General features: G+C 34.7%; 1 pseudogene; it reads right to left on the bottom strand.

The window, feature by feature from the left end:
• Positions 1–398: 398 nt before the first annotated feature.
• LOC150033516 (uncharacterized) lies at positions 399–1,423 on the bottom strand (annotated as a pseudogene).
• Positions 1,424–10,466: the final 9,043 nt, after the last annotated feature.

Genomic DNA, 10,466 nt, shown 5'->3' with positions numbered 1-10,466 from the left:
TACAATGAATGTGTGATGTATAATTAGGAAAACAATCATGTATATTTAATGATGACAATGTTGCAACTATCTGGATATATCTGAATCTATCTATTGATAGATTCAGATAGATGTCATAATCTATATACACAATGATAGACACAGATATTATCTATCTATGTCTATCTACTGCTTTTCTTGTTGAAGTTCACCTACATGATATCAGTAGATAAAGTCAGATAGATACTATCTGTGCCTATCACTGATAATTTTTGTGCTTCTTCCAGTTCCATTGAAAAGTGAAGGTACTATTAAAAGTATTTACCACTCAAGAATAGAATAAATAAAACAATATCATTCGTAAACTCTAATGTCAATCCATCTGTCTATACATGTATTATAATGAAAAAAAATAATGATTAAATCATTTGATTAATTGGTTCAAGTTTGCAAGTCCTACTATTGTGACCTTTACGATTACAACGAGTACATTGTGATGAATCTTTAAATTCACCTACAGATGGAATTATTTGTTTTCTAGATCTTCCTGCTTGACGTTTAACAATAGGAGGTAATGTTTTCATGACATCATCTTCAGTCCTCCAATCTAAATGAACTCCAACAGGTCGAACACAACTACTGTATGTTGCTAACAATGTTCTTCTATAATAAAAATCAGCTAAATAAGAATAGGTATCTAAATTAATCATTCGAAGAATAGCAAGTGCATGTGCACATGAAATTTCCTCAAAATTCCATACTCGATTACTGCAAGATCCCAAGTCTAGCTTCACTATGAATTGTTTATCTCCATTCATTATCTTGTATTCAGTGTTTCTAATGGGATCAACCTAATAGATAAATACGATAAAGGTAATAAATATCAACAAGTATTCAAGAAAAAAGGTAATCACTGCCTATCTAAGATAGACATTGATAGACCATATCAATCTGATAGACACAGATAGACTTCTAACTGTGTCTATTAGAGATAGACTATTATTTTCTATCTTTGATAAACCACAATAAAAATCAATAGAAGTCTATCTGTGAAAATCAGAGATAGACACTGATAAACCACAAATTTTTTATATCCAACAAAAATAAGAAAAAAAAAATACAAAATTCTTACCAAGAAACTTCTTGACTTTTTGTGTTATTGTCGTAATATGTTCTCAACCCAAGAAGTCAAAAGAGTTTTCATTGCAAAAGCAGGTTTACTTCAATCATAAAACCACTTTTGGAATATATCTCTAACTGAACTAAGCAAGCTAGCCGTGGGTAATTCTCTAACACCCTTAAAAACTGAGTTTACCCTTTCTGCAACATTTGATGTCATTATTCCATACCTTATTCTTCGTGAATATACTTAAGAACACTTCTCAAATCCAACACTATTAACATAACTTCTAATATTTGGACAGATTGACTTCATGGATCTCATGTGGTATTCAAAGTCATTAATAGTGTAGGCATTGACACAACTAAAAAAATACTTATCAAGCAATGGATCTTTAAAATGAAGTTTCAAGTTTCTTAAGAGATGTTATATACACACACATAACTCAACTTAGCAAACACTCTTAAAACTTTTTTAGGAATGCTAAGATGCCTATTAGAAACAATAACTAACTTCTCTCGTTCCCCAAAATTACTTCGTATGTTTTTAAAAAATCATGTTCATGATGCATCATTTTCAAAATCTACGATAGCAAATGCAAGGGAAAATATTTGATTGTTACCATCTAGTGATGAGGCTGTTAATAGCATGCCACCAAAATTACACTTAAAAAATGCACCATCAATAGATATGATAGGTCTACAATACTTCCACCCGTCGATTGATGCATCAAAATCCATGAAGCAAAACTTGAAATGACTACTATCATCCATTTCTAAAGCAGTGTAGGTACCTGTAAAAATACATAAAAACATTTCTATCGGCATAAATAGTAACAAATTTGTATAGATAGACAGTGATACATGTTTGTCGCTGTCTATCTAAGATATATTGTGATAGAAAACTACCCATGTTTATCTAAGATAGACTGTGATAAACAACTATCACTGATAGACAGTGATAGTTGTCTATCACTTTCTATCTATGATAGAAAGTAATAGAAATTTGCTAAGGAAAATGGATGGACTCGTTTCACTCAATTTTTTAAAAATTCTTGGAATCAAGGTGTATGATTCAACTGCATCACCTTTTAATACTTTATTATGTGTTATTTTGCCCTCCAAGCTTTTTGATAACTCATATTAATTCCAAGTTTTGTACGAGCCTTATGGATAATGTCTTTAGGAATGGATTGATAAGTAGACATGAACCTAAAATCATCTATCAAGCAATTGCTAATTACTGATGAAGAAGCTTGCCTATGACAGCTTCGAGTTGTGTTCAATGGACGGTCATGGTCAGAGATGTATTTCCTAAGCATCGACAATTCACTATTCTTATACCGAGATGCCTTAAATACCATTTGCACCCTTCTTGTAAATATTTGAACTCAACAAACTTCGTATTTGATCTTGTCATCCTAAATTAAAAATTATTCTTTACTGCTTTTATATAAAAACACTTTGAAAGTACTTCTTTACTTTCAAATACATTTTCCCTTGAAATCACCATAAAAAATATCTTTTATAACTTCATCATTTGAAGAAAAAAAAAAAAAAAAAGAAGAGCCTAAATATAACATTCTATCACCATTGTCACCTACACTACTAATAGTAGTAAAAGACTCTTCCAAATAACAAACACTTACATGAGCAACTAATGGATGTCTACTGATTGCATCTTTAGCCAACGTCATATACCAAAAAACATCTTCGTCCTTTTTTATTGGAACCATAGTTTGAATACTATTTTTACCAAATCCAATAAAACTGACAAATTCACCAACCCATCTAATTGAATCTCTTCATATATTAGACCAACTAAACCATTGAAGTCTATCTGACCATCTACCAAAATTCCACTAACCTTAAAATTCCCACAAAAGTGATAATCATTCCATTGTCCTCCATAAAAAAAAACAACTATAGCAATAGTCATGATATTCTGCAAAATGAAAAAAAAGATTATACCATAATGAAAATATCACTAAGATTATGTAAGAAACTCATAATGAAAATATCCAATAGTGATAGATAGAAATAGAGTTCTATCTTTATCTATGAGTGATAGACAAAGAAAGAACTCTATCACTGTCTATCAGATAGACAGTGATAGTCAGATAGACAGTTCTATCACTGTCTATCACTGATAGATAAATATATTGATAGATAAAGATAGAGTTCTATCTCTGTCTATTAGTGATATGCAAAGATAGACTTCTATCTTTATCTATCATCGATAGACCCAATCACAATAGTGAGTGATAGATAAAGATAGTGATATATCGTTGCCTATCAATCAATAGTTCTATCTCGCTGATACAATACAATACAAAGTAGTGAATTCAATTCAAAACAAAACAGGAACAAAACAAAGAGATAGACGAAGATAGGTATCTATCTTTGTCTATCAAGGATAGAAAAATATAGAGTTCTATCTCTGCCTATTACCTAAAGACAAAATCATAATGATGAGTGATAGACATAGATAGTGATATATCATTTTTATCTACCATTAATAGAAGTCTTTCACGCTGATACAATACAAAGTAGTGAATTCAATTTAAAACAAAACAGGGACAAAACAAAGAGATAGACAAAGATAGGCATTTATCTCTATCTATCTGTGATAGTCAGTGTCACACCCCACCCCAGACTACCCTCTGAGCCTAAGAAAGGGCATGACTGCAGTAGTTATCAACCCTTTTGTTGACACTTACTACCTAATAACTCTTGCGGAAATAACTCTGATACCAATGAACAAATTCAACAACCAACTGATTAAGTCAAGGAGGCAAACAACAACGGATTAAGTAGGCCCCTTTTATTACAATAATGTAATGTTTATACAAATCCAAGACTTAACTACAAAGTTTACAACAACAACTGTAAAACCCTCCGGAAGTGTAATTGTGGCTTATGGCAGACCTTGACCTTAGCAGCACCCTGGAACTCCTCACCTTTCGCTACCTGGGAAGAAAACATGAAATAACAGAATGAGCTTCACAAAGCTCAGTGAGTGGTAAGCAACTTCTAGAGTCTATTTCAACTCATAAAAACAAGCATATCACAGATACGAGGTTACATTCAAACCTCAACCTTGAACGAGTCTATTCTCAACTCTATCTACACGCACGGTAGATAGCTAAACTGATAACTATTTAGAATGAGTATGTTGTCTACCTACACACACGGTAGATAGATAACTGTTGCTAAATACAAAGCTTACTTTTTACGTTTCCTTTGTCACCTATGTGTACATATCTCCCCTCTCATGGGCTCAGAAGCTAGGCCCTTCGGCCCTCTGACCATCCCATACGAGGATCCTCCCATAGGCTCAGGAACTAGACCTCTCGGTCCCTTGACCATCCCGTGAGGTTTTGCTTTTGGGCTCAGGAACTAGGTCTATTGACCCCTGACCATCCCGATCACACCATCTCATTCTCATGCTAGATACTCACTCATAACACAAGCATATACAATTTACTCTAAAATATATGCTTTAAAACTTAAAGGAAAGTACCACTCACCTTGGTCGTTTAGGAACCTTTCTCTCTAGAAATTCCTTGATCTTCCCGGGCTCCTCTTTTGAACCCTAAATTCCAGATTCAATTTAAAGCTCAGATTACTCATGGTTTTAAGCTTTATCTCGAGATTATTTATTCTACAAATATGCTCTAAAATTTCTCGGGGAGCTTGCCTCAAAATCTTAGCTCATAACTTTTCTTTGTTTGGCCGAAAACATCAAAATATCAAGACTGGCCCAGCTTACCTGACAGCTCGACCCCTTTGTATTTTCCTCATTCTTCAGCTCGATTCCTTAGAGCTTCTTCTCTGGAAGTCCTACCCTGAACACTAGACTCACGTAGCTTTCAGATGGATTTAGAATCACTCCAAACGCATGAGTATTCTAGGAGAACTCCTCGTCCCAAGTTGATGTTACATCCTGTCCTTTCTATCCGACAGCATCTCCCTTCTTGGAACCTCTTGACCAACGCATGGTCTTGCTACCAATGCATAGTCTCCTCCCAATACACTCTTCTTTATGTCCTTTGAAGAGAATTTGAGTTCTCATATGAAGTCCTTAGCCCTATTTATATGCATTCAAGATTGCTCTAAGGCCGACATCTCCTACTTGGCCACATGTCCAAGTGTCTCTTCCTTACACTATTACCGCAATCTTGCATCAGCGCAACCCAAGGTGTCTTGCTCCCCTTTTACCAACGCATAGCCCTCAAATTTGCATGTCTTCTTATGCATCCACTTCATTTGCTTAAGGCTTAAGATTTCCTCCTAACTAGCCACATGTCTGGATGACGTCCTTGAATGCGTCCATCCTTCATATGCGTTCATCCTTCATATGCGTTCATCCAACTTAATATGCGTTCAACTAGGATAATGACCAACACTCCTTCAACGCATACTACTAGCTTGTCCTATGCGCCTACATTCCCTTGCATGTCCAACGTATAGCACATCATCAATGCATAGCACATCACCAACGCATAACGCATCACCAACGCATAGTGTAGCACTGCCGCATCCATTGCGTCCATCGCATCCATCGCTACTTACCATCGCATAGCACTGCCACGTCCATCACGTCCATCACATCCATCGCGGCATACCATTGCATAGCACTATCGCGTCCAACGCCGCATGCCTCCCTCACCGCATGCCATCCATCGTTGCATGCTTCGCACTGCATCAGCGCATGCCCTTGCACTGCATGCTCTTGCGTCACCGCATACCCTTGCACTACATCAGTGCATAAAACAAATGCATCTCCTTCGGCCGCATGCCTCCATCGCATACAACCAACGCATTTCTTCGGCCGCATGCCTTCATTGCATACTACCAATGCATTCCTTCGGCCGCATGCCTCCATTGCATACTACCAATGCATTCCTTCGGTCGCATGCCTCCATTGCATACTACCAACGAATTTCCTTCGGCCGCATACATGCATACCATAGGCCGCATCACCACATGCCCTCGGCCGCACACTCTTGCATAGCAAAGCTGCCGCATGCCCCCAACGCATAGCCCGACCCATGTCATCAACACATAGCACTGCCGCATAGCATCACCGTATGACACCAATGCATAGTGCTACCGTATACCATCAACGCATACCCCCATCACCGTATGCCATCCATCGCCGCATGCTACCAACGCAACCATCGCAACCATCGCATCCAACACATCCATCGCATCCATCGTGTCCAACGTCCAGTGCCCTTGGATGCGCAACTTGAGGCTGCCGCATGCGTTGTTCTAACCTCTCAATACATTTGACTGCCGCATGCATTTTCTAACCTTTTCAAGACCTTGGCTGCTGCATGTACTACTAACCTCCCAAATAACCTCTCAAAGTCTAATGGCCAACGCATGGCGCACATTAAAGCATTGTCAGATACTTAGTCATTTTTCTCCTTGGCTTCCAATGCATGGTTACTCTTGGCAATGCCTCTTACCAATACTTTGGCCAATCATGCGTCCAACCTTACAAACGCATGGTTACCTTTTCAACTTATGCATTAATGTCTCCTAACTCTTAACGCATGGGTCCTTTTGACCTTATACTTAGTCAAATTTCACCAATTAAAGCTTAACTCAAAACTACTCAAGGAAAATCTACTCAACACTTAGAAATTTCCTTCACTTCAACATAGGATTTAACTTCCACTTGCTAAGGTAGGAAAAATGGAAATCCGGATTTCACAATCAGAGGTAAAGTTCTATCTCTGTCTATAAGTTATAGACAAAGATGGAGTTATGATAAAGTAGTGCCCGATTTAAGAAACCAGTAATTGTGATAGACATATCAATACAATTCAAAATAAAACAAGAAAAAAAAAAGATAGACATTGATGACAAAGAAACTAAAGGTCGATGCTCTATAGAAGAAGGGAAAAAAATAAGACAAATAAAATCAGGAATATATAAATTTGACATAAAATTTTGTGATGAAGAAGAAGAAGAAAAAAGAAACACAATCACAAAAAAAGAAAAAAAAATTGTGAAGAAAAAGAAAAAGAAAAAGAAGGATTCACCCTCCAGAACACAATGAGAAAAAGGATCCACACTCCAAAAACAATGAATTGAGAAACAAATGAGAGAGAGAGATAAAAAACTAAGATTGGAAAAAAGAGAATCGGAATGAAGCATACCTGGATGCGTGAGTGACTTCGGGAATTGAACGCATGGTGGAGGGAGATAAGCAAAATTGAAATAATAAATGAATTGTGAAGTTGAAGAGAATAAAAAAAAAAGAAGGAGAAGAAGGAAAAATCGACAATCGCGCACAAAATTCAAATATTTTGGGGTAGTTTTGGAATTTTTAAAATAGTGAAAGCTGCTTTCCATTGGTCCATTTTTTTTGCTATTGTATGTAAATAGTTTGCATATTTTTCTATTTGGACAATTTCCCATTTTTTCACTAATTTATGTTACCAGTTATCTAAAATATATTGTAAACTTGAGGAGTACAACGGAAAAATGGATATCAATAAAATATAATATTATAATAAATATAATATAATATTAAAATAATAAATAAATAAATAAATAACAAAATATGAATTTATCCACTTTCTCCAATCTTTTTGAATTGATCATCAATATGTGTATGTCTTCAAAAACCCATAAAATGCCGCTATTTATAGGCAATTTGACAATTAGGAGGTGGATTATATGAATACTGATAGTGTGTAATCTTGAGACACATGGGCAACACATGGGGTAATTGATAAGTGACACATGACCAACGGATATTAATAATGGGCATCTACATTACACCTAAGTTAACATATTTATAATATTCCCTCTTAGATTTCCATTATATATGAAATATCTCTCATTAAAACCTTATTAGGAAAAAATCCACTGGAAAAAAATCCTCATGAAGGAAAAAGAGTACATATTTCATATAATCTGATACTCTTAAAAAGAACAATATATTTACTCCCCCTCATGAAAACATCACATGAGATCTCTGAGTCACTACATTCCAATGTTGTGTACCAATTTTTTAAAAGTTGTAGTTGGTAATGATTTTGTAAATATGTCTGTCAGATTATCCTTCAAACAAATTTTTTCTACAGTGATGTCACCATTTACTTCAAGATCATGAGTATAGAAAAGCTTTGGTGGAATATGCTTTATTCTATCTCCTGTAATATATCATTCTTTTATTTGGGATATGCATACTGTATTGTCTTTGTATAATATTGTTGGAAGATTTTTACTAAAAGACAAACCACTTGTTCCACAAATGTCTAAGTCATCGATCTTAGCCATACGCATTCTCGACTAGCCTCATGAATTGCAAGAATTTCAGCATGATTTGAGGAAGTGACTATTATAGTTTGTTTTCACCGATCACCATGATATAAGAGTTCCTCCCCATGTGAATGGATAACCTGTTTGAGATCTAGCTTTGTGTAGAGCAGATAAATATCCAGAATCTGCATAGCCAACTAGATCAAAATTTGATTTATTTGAATAAAACAAATCCATGTTGATCGTTCCTCGAAGATAATGGAGTATATGCTTAATTTCGTTATAATGTCTTTTTGTTGGAGAAGAACTATATCTTGCTAATAAATTTATTGAAAATGCAATATCTGGTCATGTATTATTAGCAAGATACATAAGTGCACCAATTGCACTAAGATATAGTACTTCAGGACCAAGAAATTCTTTATTATCATCTCCAAGTTGAAATATATCTTTCCTCACATCTAGTGAAAAAACTTCCATTAGAATGTTCAATGGATGTGCTTTGTCCATATAGAACATTTTCAAAATTTTTCCTGTATAAGTTGGCTGATGAACAAATTATCTCATCTGCTAAATGCTTAATTTGTAAAATGCAAAATTTTGTTTTTTTGAAAACTTTCATCTTACATTTTCTTAAGATATTCTATTACCTTTGAAAGCTCTTCAAGAGTTCCAATTATATTTAAATTATCAACATATATAGTTATAATAGCAAATCCTTAGTGTGATTTCTTTATAAAAACACACGGACATATTGGATTGTTTTGATATCCTTCTTTCAACAAATGTCCACTCAGACGACTGTACTACATTCGTCCTGATTGTTTTAATTCATATAATGATCTCTGTAACTTTATTAAATACACTTCTCGGGAATTTGATTTATATGTCTAATTACCTTAAATTCTTATGGGATTCTCATATAAATATCATTATCAAAAGATCCATATAAATATGCTATGGCTACATCCATAAGATGCATATCCAGATTTTCATACACAGTCAGACCAATTAAATATCTTAGTGTAATTGCATCCACTACTAGAGAATATATATCCTCATAATCAATACCAAGTCTTTGTGAAAAACCTTGTGCAACTAGTCTTACTTTATATCTTGTGACCTCACGATTTTCATTTATTTTCCTCACAAATACCCATTTGTATCCCAAGGGTTTGACAATTTCTAGTGTTCGAACTACTGGTCTAAAAACCTGATATTTTGAAAGTGAGTTTAATTCTGCCTCGATTGCTTCTTTCTATTGAATCCAATATTTTCTATGTCGACATTCTTCAACAGATTTTGGTTCAGGATCCTCATTTTCAGATATAATACCAAGAGCAACATTATACACAAAAATGTTGTCAATAACTACATTAGTTCGATTTCATCTTTTTCCTATCATGACATAGTTTATTGAAATCTCATTATTATCTTTAGGTATTTCACCTTCTTCACTAGTCATGTCAAAGATTTCTTCATGGGTGTTTATATCCTTAACCAAATCTTTTTTACTATTAATTATTTTTCATTTTCGAGGATTTTTATCTTTGAAACCCACTGGTTTACCACGCTTCTGGCGTGTCAGACTCATTAGTGACAACTTGTTGTGTTGGGACATCAATTTTTCGATGGAACATTTGCAGTTGGTATATGTACCTTATTTACTTTCTTTGCATTTATAAATGCATTTGGTAATTGATTTGCTATATTTTGCACATGAATTATTTTCTGAACTTCAAGTTTACTTTGATCTATACGAGGATATAAATAAGACAATAATGATGCATTCCATGTAATTTCTTTTTCCAGTTTCTTAATTCCTCCTCCTAATGTTGGAAAAATTGTCTCATTAAAAAGACAATCAGTAATTCATGCAGTAAATACAGCACCCGTCAGAGGTTCAAGATATTTAACAATTGATGGAAAATCATATCCAACATATATTCCTAACCTCTTTTAAGGGCCATCTTAGTACGTTGTGATGGAGCAATTGAAACATATATTGCACATAAAAAAAAATTCTCAGATGGGAGATATCTGGCTCATGGCCATACGCTAATTGTAATGGCGAGTACTTATAA

Source organism: Benincasa hispida, chromosome 10 (genome assembly GCF_027475165.1).
Source record: "Benincasa hispida cultivar pf3 chromosome 10, pf3_genome.v1.1, whole genome shotgun sequence".
In the NCBI taxonomy this organism is placed as follows: Eukaryota; Viridiplantae; Streptophyta; class Magnoliopsida; order Cucurbitales; family Cucurbitaceae; genus Benincasa; species Benincasa hispida.
This window is presented reverse-complemented; position numbering and strand designations above follow the sequence as displayed.